This window comes from Brachycentrus maculatus, unplaced genomic scaffold (genome assembly GCF_059751285.1).
Source record: "Brachycentrus maculatus isolate JH-2025_06_01 unplaced genomic scaffold, ASM5975128v1 h1tg000188l, whole genome shotgun sequence".
NCBI lineage: Eukaryota > Metazoa > Arthropoda > Insecta > Trichoptera > Brachycentridae > Brachycentrus > Brachycentrus maculatus.
The window spans coordinates 228294-241475 of NW_028280939.1; the positions used below are offsets into that span (position 1 = coordinate 228294).

The following is a 13182-nucleotide window of genomic DNA, read 5'->3' on the forward strand; positions in this document are numbered from 1 at the left end:
CTTTTATTTATTTATTTAACTTTTATTTTTATTTCTTATCAGTGGAATCATAGACAATAGGGGGGGATCTTTAGTCATTGTCATATTGTTAATTATGTGTTTATTGTTTCAAAATGATGCAGTTTATGGCTTTTCGTATTAATTTCGTAGGATTTCTACATTATTGTGGTTAAATTTGTGATCATTATCTATTTTGAGAAATAGTGGTAAAACATTAATGTAAAATGGATAGATTTTACCACAAAGTGATTGCCGAATCAATTGATGAAATGATTGATTTTAGTTTAGGTTTAGCGCCATCCTAGAAAATAATTGATTTCAGACAGGTGCGCTTAATAAACAGCGTGATTGTGAATAGCCACTTATTTGCTTTTGGCATGCGCCTTCAAACGCTACGAAAATACCGTATTTATATTTGGACCTACTTAATTAATAATTCAAACATACCAAGCCATGGTATTTGTGTTTGTGTCATGGTATTTGTGTTTGTGTAATTGCCCACCTATGTCTGGAAGTGGCGCTTCACTTCAATGGTGTTATAATACGCTTAATTGATCGCTAGAATTCGCGTACTAGAAAACACTCTTATACCCATTAGTTATTATTAATTATCACCCTGCACACAAGGATGAAATTTTTTTACAATGTATTTAAATACTAGTTTTTGACCGTGGAATTCTTTCGCTTATCCATCACGCTTCATAAATATTCGCATAAATTCTTACAATGAGAACAAGTTTGCAGGTATACATACTTATACGTATAAATGTCGAAACATTTATTATATGTCCATTCACGGACAAAAGCTCCCATGTCATCTCATTTCTAGATCAGGGTGGCAAGTACTTACTGCCTGTCGTTATTCGTTCGCCAACTGATCGTGTGTCGCAATTAAAAATGTCGATATAGTACGTCTGTCCAAACTTAAAACACAGTAAGGGACATTTTTTGTAGTACGTTTTTTTTGCATTTTTGGATTAAGTAGAATCTACTGTGTTTTGAGTTTGGACAGTTTGAGGAGTACCCAACTTGAATTTAAAAAATAAATAAAAGTGACTCCTGAGTGAGTAAATAAAAAATAAAAAACAAATTTACGAACACAATAATTTTTATTAGATTTAAGTTTTATACTAACATTTCTTGGTGGAACTGCATCTTATAGAATATAATAACAACGATGTAATTTTTCCACATGAATTTTATTTGACCAGCAACCGGGTTTCGTCGTAACCGACATCATCAGACTGGTGTGAGGCAAGACAAAATTATGTTATATACACAACAAGGCAGGAGTTAAAAACCATGATTTTATATAGTTTTTCTGACAAAATGAATGAGTTTATAATAATAATAATTACATATATGTTATGGTAAAGGTTTAAGGCACGTTTGATATAATTTTATGGTAGAAATGTATTTTTATGTGAATTTATTATTAATTTTTTTATAGTATAAGTTTTCATCTCACCAATAGATGTCTCTAGTGAAGTTCTAATGATTCAAGAACAACGTTTCGAAATTGGTTCATATGTATATATATAGAACTTTCAAGAATTTTAGTAGTGTGGTTGTCAATAATGGGTAGAATTGGCGAACGTTACCCGTGTGTAAAGTGATAACTTAAACCAGTCTATGACGGTCGTCAGCCCCGTAAATGCCCAGACTTCCATATTCTTCTTCATCTTTGATGAGATGTCAAAAAATAAGTTCTGAAACATTTCATTTGGGAATTACAAAGTTTACATTACAAACAATACTTGAAATTGAGTTCTCTAAAAATTACTTAAGTTTAATTTATGTCGGTTTTGTTTTGGACCGGCGAAGTGTGAAAACGTGTGATAAAATATTCTAAGATTAGTGAACGAATGACATATCACACAGCTTATCACATTCTGTCATCTGTGGTATGTACAGTAGCGAGCGTTAAATGCGTTCACAAATGTTGTATTTTTTTCTCGTTTTATTCGTAGATTTTCATTTGATAGTCAAAAGTAACACATTTTATAAAGAGTGGATAGAAAAAGGTTTTTTTCATCGATCTAAATTATTTATGACTTAAATGACCCTTTTTTCATCATTAGCATTCCACCATAACTTTTGTAAAAAAACAATATTTGATGGTTAAAATAAGAAGAGTCTATGTAAGGGTATTATTGTATATGGAATATATTGATCTGATAAATAATTATGTACGTACATCGTTTTCAATTTTAAAATTACTATAAATTATAAAGCGCCCTTAAGGCTCAGTATTCGATAAATCGCCAAACTTATTTTTTTCTAAACCTAGGTAACATTTGACGTAGTTGATTTTTTTTCTTAAAACACCGTGTTTGTATTGAAAAAAATAAGTTTTTAAAAACAATTTCTATACATTTTTACTAAATACAATCATATAATTTTAGTTGCGTTGAGCCTCTCCAAAAAAGAGACCGAGTGTGCTTGGAGAGGGACTTTTTTCTACTAAAAAATATATATTCTAAAAAAATAGTACGTGAAGTCACAACCGGCTCTCAGCGAAGCCGGACGCTTAGTAAATTCTATTATTACGATTAAGGCCTTAGGGTGTTATTTCAAGAAAACAACGCTATATAAATTATCGAATATCATTATTATTTCATTAATTGATTCGGCAGTCACTTTGTGGTAAAATCTATCCATTTTTAATTTTTAAGTTTTGTCTAAATTCTCCCTTCGGTCGAAAAGCCTCAAATCACGATATTTTTTTTTCAATTTCAATTTATTCAACAAAAAAATAATATATACATAACAAACAATATTCAAGGCGTATATATTAAAAGTAACCAAGAAGACTTAAAGGTGTAGAAGAATCCCGCTTCGGAAAACTCCTTCGGACACATGGAACAGATCAATATCCAATGTGATATTGTTCAACATAGCGGTAGCTCTTCCTACAGGCATAACCATCGGCAGGTTGATCCTGTGTATAGGAATGTGAAACAACCTATGCCGACGCTGTCTTAGGTAACTATCGGGAACATACAGACCAATGCTCCGGATAATTTCAGGATTATCGATCATACCGCGCAACAATCGATAAAAATGCGTAATGAAATACACATTCCTTCTAGTCTCTAAACTATTGTAGTCAAGCATACCCTGGAGAAACTGGGTCGGGTAGAGCCAAGGATAATAGCCGTACTCTCTCATGTAGAGATACCTCAAAAACTTCTTTTGGACTTTCTCTACCATAAGAGAGTACTTAAGCTCGTGTGGCCCCCAAATCATCGAGCCACTCTCGAGTCTACTTCGCACCAAGGAGTTATAAAGAGTTCTCAGCACGCGGGTATTTTCGAAAACCCTGGCAGTCAGAACAAATCCTAGCATTTTATTCGCACTGTTGGAATTGCGATTTTATGGGAGGAATTTTCCAGCCGCACGGGAGATGCAATCTACATACATCCAGGTAGTTTAAACTCGAAAACCAACGGCTTTGGTTAACGTAAATAGTTAATCTGTAATCTACAATCTAGGCTTTTCCAGACGTCCGGTAAACAACAGTTCACTCCATGCCATGGTATTTATTACACACTCTACAATCTACGTACATGTATCCATGCCGTGTAATCGTGAAGTTATTAGCTTATTCAATCAATCTCGTGGAATAAATATAAATCAACCTGAGCAACAAAATGTTGAACGTATGTTACTTAAGGTTTGACAGAAATAACTTAAATTATTTTCTTGACAACTCAACATAGACGGAGAAGAATATGGTCTATAAGTCTAGGCATTTACATGGCTTACTACCGTCATAGGCTGGTTTCAGTGATCCTAACCATCTCAACACACCTTTCTTAATTTTATCGAATAAATATTATAATCGTATTCGAGTCATCCAAACCGTTATCCGCACCCCAATGGTGCATAGGGCACTGCATCATATAAAACACAATACTGGAGACAGTTTGTGGACCCCATATGCTCCACCTAGGGAGCGGATATGGTTTAAGAATGAATAATAACTTGTCGAATTCCAGATTTAAGCGCTGTTTCGGGGAGCTTTATGTGTGACCTATTATAATAGTTCTCACATATCGCGCACTCCTTTCAAGAACGTCATAAATCAAAAATCGTCAATTTTCAGTTGTGCATGTTTTCGGAATGACCAGAAAATGTACTTTATCCCAGCAAAAGAGGCATATTTTTAACTTAATATTTACCCGCCACAGGGCAGAAAATGTTGTTTTTGCATTTTGAAGAAAAAGTATTGTTTAATTATTTTTTTTAAATACATTGAATATTTTTCAAATGGAAAAAAAACATTCAGGTTTTACCTAAAAAGATGTGTTGCACAATAAAAATTTCAATAAGTGGCTTGATATTTGTTTTTAATACATTGTATTATATTTTTAAACTTTAAAAGTGTTCTCCTGAGAAATCAAGTCTTTTGATTTATGACGTTCTTGAAAGGAGTGAGCGATATGTGATTAAATTAAGTTTGCGATACTCAATGTGTGGGCAATGTGGTGTTAAATTCGTGACGTTTTTCTTAAACGACTGTTAACATACATATTTATATTTAGTGTCCATTAGCTTTTATTGTAATAAGCCGTTTCAGACGTATTGACAAATAATTGTTTCGGTATATTGGGGCTAGGATAGCAAAATCGAACTTTCTTGCGGTTTTAACTAACTAACTAAACTAACTAACCATCACGCCGCTCCCCCGCAGGGGTAGGCAGAGAGAATCGAACGCCACACCACTCTGTCTTTGCAAACATTCTTTGCCATTTCTACATTCATGCATCTCCTCATACATACCCGACGATTATTACGACTCCTGACCCGGCCGCTTTCAAGTATTTGACATACCTGATTGTGCCAAGTTTTCCTCGGTCGTCCTCTGCTTCTTTTTCCAACTACATTCGCCCCATAAATTTGTTTAACCGTTCTTTCTTCACTCATACGCTCCACATGTCCAAACCATCTCAACACACCTTTCTTAATTTTATCGATAATGCTTATCTCAGCCTTACATTCTTTCCTTATTTCATCATTCGAACATCTATCAAACATCGTTTTGCCACACATACGTCTGAGGTATCGCATTTCGACTGCATTCAGTCTGCTTTCATCCTTCTTTTGCCAACTCCATGCTTCGCTTCCATACATAAGGGTTGGAACCAGAACTCCATTGTGTACTGCCAGTTTAGCTTCGGCTGATAGATTTTTATTTGCTAAAACTGATTTTAGTGCACCATTTACTCTGTTCCCAGCATTCACTCTCCTTTCTATGTCTTTATCAATCTTTCCATCCCTAGAAAACATACTACCCAAATATATGAAATCATCTACCTGTTCCAAAATCTCCCCATTTACCAATATTTCACACTCAGATCTACATTCATCTCTTTCAAAAACCGGTTTGCGGTTTTTAAATTAAAATATCATTTAAGTAATTTTTTTATAACTTCTCGGTGTTACTCTGCTTTGAAATTTAGGAAAAGGTGAATAAAATAAAATAACAACTATTTAGTTTTATCTACATAAATTTTATTTGATTAGCGACCGGATTGATTGATGGTCAGATAAAATTTATGTGGAAAAAACAATGTACATAGTTGTTATTTTATTATATAAAATGCAGTTCCACCAAGAAATGTCACTATAACACTTGTATCTAAAATATATATAAATAAAACCCTTACCCGCACCCTAATGGTGCATAAAGCACTGCTTCATATAAACGCAGTGTTATCTTGATCGTTTACACATGAAGGAAAGGTGATCAGCCCTCCGCTTCAGGTATCAGTCCAGGGTCATATTGAATAAATATTACAGTGAAAAAATCACTTATATTTATTTGACCCCCCCCTGGGAATCGAACCCGGGACCTCCAGAACGGCAGCCGAGCGTGCTGACCATTACACTACGGAGGCGGACTTTTATCTAAAAAGGGTGAAAATGTTGCATCGCTGGATTGTCAACATACAAATGGATGTACAATATGTACATACATTAATGAATTTTACAGTTATGTGTAAAGATCAATGTGGAAAATATTTTAAATCTGTAATAATGTAAGAAATCGCAAAGAAAATTGTGTTATGTATTTTATTTTCATTTATTGATTTGGCAGTCACTTTGCGGTAAAATCTATCCATTCTTAATTTTAGTTTTACTTAGTAATTTACCACTATTTATTCAAATCTATTGTGACACGTGTTTGGATGGATTCAGCATCATTTTCAAATACGTAAAATATTGCCGCCAGTATTGATACATATTTGTGGCCGTCTTATTAATCTGTTTGTATACCGCAGCTGTCTAGTTCACAAATCGCTCACTCCTTTCAAGAACGTCATAAATCAAAAATCGTCAATTTTCAGTTCTGCATGTTTTCGGAATGCCCAGAAAATGTACTATATCATAGCAAAAGAGGCACATTTTTAACATAATGTTTACCCGCTACAGGGCAGAAAGTGTTGTTTTTCCATTTTGAAGAAAAGGTATTGTTTAATAAATTTTTTAACTATGCTAAATATTTTTAAAATGGAGAAAAAATCTTCAGGTTTTACCTAAAAAGATCTGTTACACAGTTAAAAGTTCAATAAGTGGCTTTATATTTATTTTAATACATTGTATTATATTTTAAAACTTTAAAAAAGTTCTCCTGAAAAATCAAGTTTTTTGATTTATGACGTTCTTGAAAGGAGTGAGCAAAATGTCAAATACGATTTTTTTAATGGGAATTGCGTTTATTATTTACCTTGCTTATTATGTACAAGGTTTATAGATCATTTAGTGGATTTTTTTTTCTTCCAGCTAATTAAATATGTTTTTATTTGAATCTGTGTTGGGAACAGGAGGGATAATCTAGTGTGGGCCAATCAGGAACTTCTCAGCATTTGCTCATTGCTGGGAGGAAACCACGTTGCACTCCTCAGGAGAAGGCGGACTGTTGACTGTCATTAGCAGACCTTCCGTTCCACTAGAAGAGGGTTCGGCATTTTGTGTCCTACTTTGGTTTATGTTACTAATTATTTATTATTGAAAGCTGTCCCACCTCATGCCCAGATGTGATACAGAAGCATCTAGGCTTCCTGACAGATCTGCTCTTGCTAAGCAATTTTTTTTAAAACTAAGTTGCGAAATTTATTGAAAATGTGAAACAACATAAAATTGTATCCCGATTTTACTATGAATTTACATTTAAAAGCTTTCAATATACCTGTCACTGCCAATCTAAATAATACAAGGCTGTAAGTCCATCACCAAATTTTCTAGAAGTTCCCCAGTTCCAGTGTTTATGTTACTAATGTCCTTCACTAATTTTATCATGTATGATACCACCTCTCGTGACAGTTCCTTATGAACTACGATTCAAATACGATTGAAGTACGACGCCATTTGCAAAAATTATAACATTTTGCGATCAAGTGATTAGTTTTGCACCACCGTGTATAGAGAAAAACTGGTATAAATTATGCAATATTGACGGGATAGTTGAGTTGAGGTTGAGTGCGGCGAGATGGCGGGAATATTGCGAGATAAAGTTTATTGCATCCTTACGGATATGGGACGCTCGGAGGGTTGCAGATGTCTGTTGGCCGACCTCCACAGTATGTTGTGCATGTTACTGCGGGCGTTCGCGAGACTGCAGTGTGATTATGGAAGATGCAGGTACTATCCATATATCATGGCGTAATAAGCAGGAATTGAGGCCTTTGTTTAGACGCTTAGACTGTAGCTATACTGTACTATGTTAATTCGCGATCTTTTTAGAATGTTGTTTATATATATATATATATATATATATATATATATATATATATATATATATATATATATATATATATATATATATATATATATATATATATATATATATATATATATATATATATATATATATATATATATATATATATATGTATATATATACACATATATATATACACACACACACATATATATCGTTCACTCCTTTCAAGAACGTCATAAATCAAAAATCGTCAATTTTCAGTTGTGCATGTTTTAGGAATGCCCAGAAAATGTTTAGACGCTTAGACTGTAGCTATACTGTATTAATTCGCGATCTTTTTAGAATGTTGTTATATCCCAGCAAAAGAGGCATAATTTTAACTTAATATTTACCCGCTAGAGGCACAAAGTGTTATTTTTGCATTTTGAAGAAAAGTACGAAATATTTTTCAAATGGAGAAAAAACCTTCAGGTTTTACCTAAAAAGATCTGTAGCACAGTAAAAATTTCAATATGTCGCTTGATATTTATTTTTAATACATTGTATTATATTTTTAAACTTTTAAACCGTTCTCCTGAAAAATCAAGTTTTTTGATTTATGACGTTCTTGAAAGAAGTGAGCGATATATATATATATATATATATATATATATATATATATATATATATATATATATATATATATATATATATATATATATATAAATATACATATATATATATATATATATATATATATATATATATATATATATATATATATATATATATATATATATATATATATATATATATATATATATATATATATATTATATATATATATATATATATATATATATATATATATATATATATATATATATATATATATATATATATACATTTTATATATACATGTACATTTAAGGTAACAATAATTTTTACTGTCCACATTTTAAAAGGATTTAATTAATATAGATCTTAATATGATTTAATTAAAGTGTGACTTGACTCTGGAAAAGATAACGGGAAGGATTAATTATTTTTTTTTAAATAAACTTAATATTTTTCAAATGGAGAAAAAACATGTAGGTTTTACCTAAAAAGGTATGTTGCACAGTAAAAAGTGGCTTGATATTTAATTGTAATAAATTTTAAAATATTTTTTTTAACTGTTTTTTGATATATGACGTTGTTGAAAGGATTGAGCGATGTGTATACTGACTTTTGTACATTTTTTCTTTCATCTATGAATCACATTTTATTTAACGTCACTAAGTGGAACACGTCCCATTAGTTTGTTCCTCGATATAGTGGAAATCTATCTGGGCATTTATAAATAGCCCCCGCACTGGGCGCTATGTATAAAATGTCAAACTCGTACGTTGCTAAAATATATAAATGACATTTTTCCGAACACGTGAGCCGTTGTTGTTTTCATCCGGCGATCGTCGCGCTTCGATATATTTCGAGCAGAAAATAATACTACTCAATTCAATTCAATTTATTAAAAAAATTAATATATATATATTATGCATTACAAACAAATATTTAAGGCGTATACTTTAAAAATATAAATTAAAAAGTAAGCAAGAAGACTCTTTTAATAAAAATAAAACACTAGAATAATCCACTCAATTGAGTTTTATTTTTATTTACGACTAGTTTCGAAAACGACAATTGCTTTCATCTTCTGGTACAAATTAAAACTGTGTTTAAAACTGTGTTCAAGTGTTTAATTTTTATTAAAATAATCATGTCATTCCACAAAGTTAATGCCGAATCAATAAATAATATAAGAAGACTCTTGTTAAAGATGTAGAAGAATCCCGTTTCGGAATACTCCTTCAGACACATGGAACAGATCAATATCCAACGTAATATTGTTCAGCATAGCGGTAGCTCTTCCTACAGGCACAACCATCGGCAGGTTGGTCCTGTGTATAAGAATGTGAAACAATCTATGCCGACGCTGTCATAGGTCTATCGGTAACATACAGACCAATGCTCCGGATAATTTCAGGATTATCGATCATACCGCGCAACAATCGTGTAGCGATAAAATTCAATACAGATTGATACCGTAACAGCGATTGAAATCGATCTATTAACGAATGATATAAATATTAAGATGTAAATGTACTTAGTATGCATACAAAATTCATTTGGAAAAAAAGACATTTTGCCTAGCCTTAGTAGGAAAACGAGACATTTGTATGTATGAAGTTGTGAAAAGAAGTATGAAAGCAAACTGAATGCAGTAGAAATGCGTTCTCTTGGCTTATTTGCGGCAAAACGTTGCATGATAGATGTTTGGATGGTATTAGTGAAGAATGCAAGTCTGAGAAAAAAATTATCGAAAAAATTAAGGGATGTGTGTTGAGATGGTTTTGGCACGTGAATCGAATGAGTGAAGCAAGAATAGTAAAAAAAATGTATGAGGCAAATGTGGTTGGTAAAAGAAGCAGAGGCAGACCGAGGAAAACTTGGTATTATCAAGTATTTCAAACACTTGAAAGTGGTCAGGTCAGGAGTTGGAATAAACGTCTGAGGAGATGCATGAATGTGGAAGACGCGAAGATTGTTTGCAAAGACAGATTGGTGTGGCGTTCTATTATATCTGCCTACCCCAGCTGGGAAGCTGCGTGATGGTTGGTTGATTAGTTAGTTCAGTAGCACGGCTGTCCAAACTCAAAACACAGTAAGGGACATTTTTTGTAGTACGTTTTTTTTTGCATTTTTGGACTAAGATTCTACTTAGTCCAAAAAAATGCAAAAAAAACGTACTACAAAAAAATGTCCCTTACTGTGCTTTAAGTTTGGACAGCCGAGCAGATTGAACCATTTTTGTACTATTTTTTTTAAAGGTGCCTATTTAAAAAAAAAACATTTTATGTATTTTTTTTATTGTCATTCATTGATATCAAAAGAAATACAAACGATAAAATTGCAGATAAAATTTATGGCATTATTGCTATCAACTGGAACGCGATAAGAGTATTACATAGAGTAGCACATAACATACCCACTTAATATTTTCTTACGAAGTTACAAGAGTTTTGAAATATGTCTGTATATGTAATTTATTTCAAAACCGACTGTTACAATATTGAAGTAAACGCTTTTATCAAGTTTTGTAAAATAATTAGATAATTTTGTCGTCAAGTCTGAAAACAGTTATTACTTTGAACTTATCGTTCTTAGTTTATTTTTGTATTTCTGTCGATAAACTAATCACTTTTGTTGCTTAGTAAATGAGACTGAACTCTCATTATATTATATTCGAGATAATGTGCCTGCAGAATACTTACAATGTTATTGGGATTAAAATGCTTCAAATAATGTTTAAAACGACTCATAGCAACACCATACCGATTTTTAACAGAGAAATTCATCATCATAATACGCGAGGACATAATAAAATACACGTGGAGCCGATAAACACAACTATGTTTGGAGTAAGGTCCTTGCAATATATTGCATATACCCAGCTGCCTGACATATCGCTCACTCCTTTCAACAACGTCAAATATCAAAAATCGTTAATTTTCAGTTGTTCATGTTTTCGGAATACCCATAATATTTACTATATCCCAGCAAAAGAGGCATATTTTTAACTTAATATTTACCCGCTGCAGGGCAGAAAATGTTGTTTTTGCATTTTGAAGAAAAGGTATTGTTTAATATTTTTTTTAAATACACCAAATATTTTTCAAATGGAGAAAAAACCTTCAGGTTTTATCTAAAAAGATCAGTTGCACAGTAAAATGTTCAATAAGTGGCTTGATATTTATTTTTAATACACTGTATTATATTTTTGAACTTTAAAAACCTTTTCCCTAAAAATCAAGTTTTTTGATTTATGACGTTCTTGAAAGGAGTGATCGATATATAAAATAGAACCCAGTCAGGGATCCAAAATAAACTGAAAACATACTTTTTGGAATGACATTTGTGTTAGTGATTAGTTATATTTTCTCATTTGTTTCCTTTCAACATGCGTTTTACCTTACTTGTTTTATATGCCTATTTACCACACCCGTTTATTGTTTTACATTTTACATTAAGCACTGAGTTAGTTTTGTTTATATTTTTATATTTTTTTTCAAACAGTCTTATTTGTTTTCAGTCTTATTAACACCAATCTCAAAATGAGTAAATAATGCTTATTACTGACTTGGAATATTATATATGTGACTTATGTATTTAATATGTTTTAAAATAAAAACAATGTGCTATATATGTAAAAGCCTGTATACGACGTTGCTTGAATTTATTAGTATTTTTTTAAAGTATGATTTTAATTTTATGATTTTATTAATTTGCTTAAACATCTATAATTTATTATGAAACATGTTGCACCTATGTAAATAATGATAAAAAAGAAGAAGATGCATAGGTGTCACATCCCTTGAGATAGTATTTTACGAAAATGGCGCTATATAAATTATCTAAATTTATTATTATTATCAAATATTAAGAAATATATATATAATAATAAAGAAAAAATGAGAGAAGAACTCAACTGGTTATCTATAAAAAATAGACTAAAATTAAATATGCTGATATTTATATATAAATTATTAAACATTAAATTATCCAAATATTATAAAGATAAAATAATGTAAAACAAAAATTTTCATGAACATATTACTAGAAATAAGGATAAAATAAGACTGCCATTGTTGAAAAAAACTGAGTCACAAAATTGTTTAATGTATATGGGTTTGAAAATGTATGATGAGATGCCTGAGTATGAAGAATGAAAAGAGTCTGAAAGAATTCAAAAATAAATGTTTTGTTTACTGTAAGGAGATGTTAATATATTTATATATATGTTGTAATTTTAGTGTAAATAATAGTTTATATTAGTGAAATATAAGTTAATTAAAGAAAAAAGTTTAAATATTAATAAAAAAATATTGTTGAATGTGGTAAATTCGTTGCCGAAGGATGGTTTAAACATTTTTTTATTTGAAAAGTTTATGTATCTCGGTACATAGTACAATTTGTGTAATTTATGTTTTAAAAAAAGATAATTTCTTCATACATTCGCCGGCAAATTCGGAGATAACATAAGACGAACATGCTCGTTATATCTGCGAATAATATGGAAAAATAATAACACATTTCTGGCGCCTGAAAAGTGTTTGAGCGTGAACAGATTATTCCTCATGTCGGCGACAATTGACACCGCAATAACAACATTATCTCACCTTCGCTTCGGCGATTGTTTACAAGCGCGACTTGTAAAGGTGGCGGCGAAACTCCCAGATAAACAGTCTTATCACACAGCCTCCGCGCGGTTACCGAGTTGAACTGCGAGAGTGACTCGGGAATTGCATTCGAGTCGTTAAAAATAACGGGGAAAGCGAAAATAAGTCATGTAAACAACGAGTTTTTTCGAGTCTGGTCGAGAACCGGCTGTACTGAGCGCGTCCTGCCGCGAATACCGCTCTTCCACAGACTAA

The 13182-nt window shown here is 31.8% G+C and overlaps 2 protein-coding genes across 2 annotated transcripts in view; one reads left to right on the top strand and one right to left on the bottom strand.

Moving 5' to 3' along the window:
* LOC148307809 (RNA helicase aquarius) overlaps positions 1-13182 on the top strand; it is a 120952-nt gene that overhangs the window by 70633 nt on the left and 37137 nt on the right. The window lies entirely within an intron of this gene.
* LOC148307811 (G protein-coupled receptor Mth2-like) overlaps positions 1-13182 on the bottom strand; it is a 56165-nt gene that overhangs the window by 42044 nt on the left and 939 nt on the right. The window contains exon 2 of the mRNA XM_088262754.1: positions 12928-13168. The gene's annotated coding sequence lies outside the window, so the exon portion shown is untranslated. The remainder of the gene's footprint in view (positions 1-12927; positions 13169-13182) is intronic.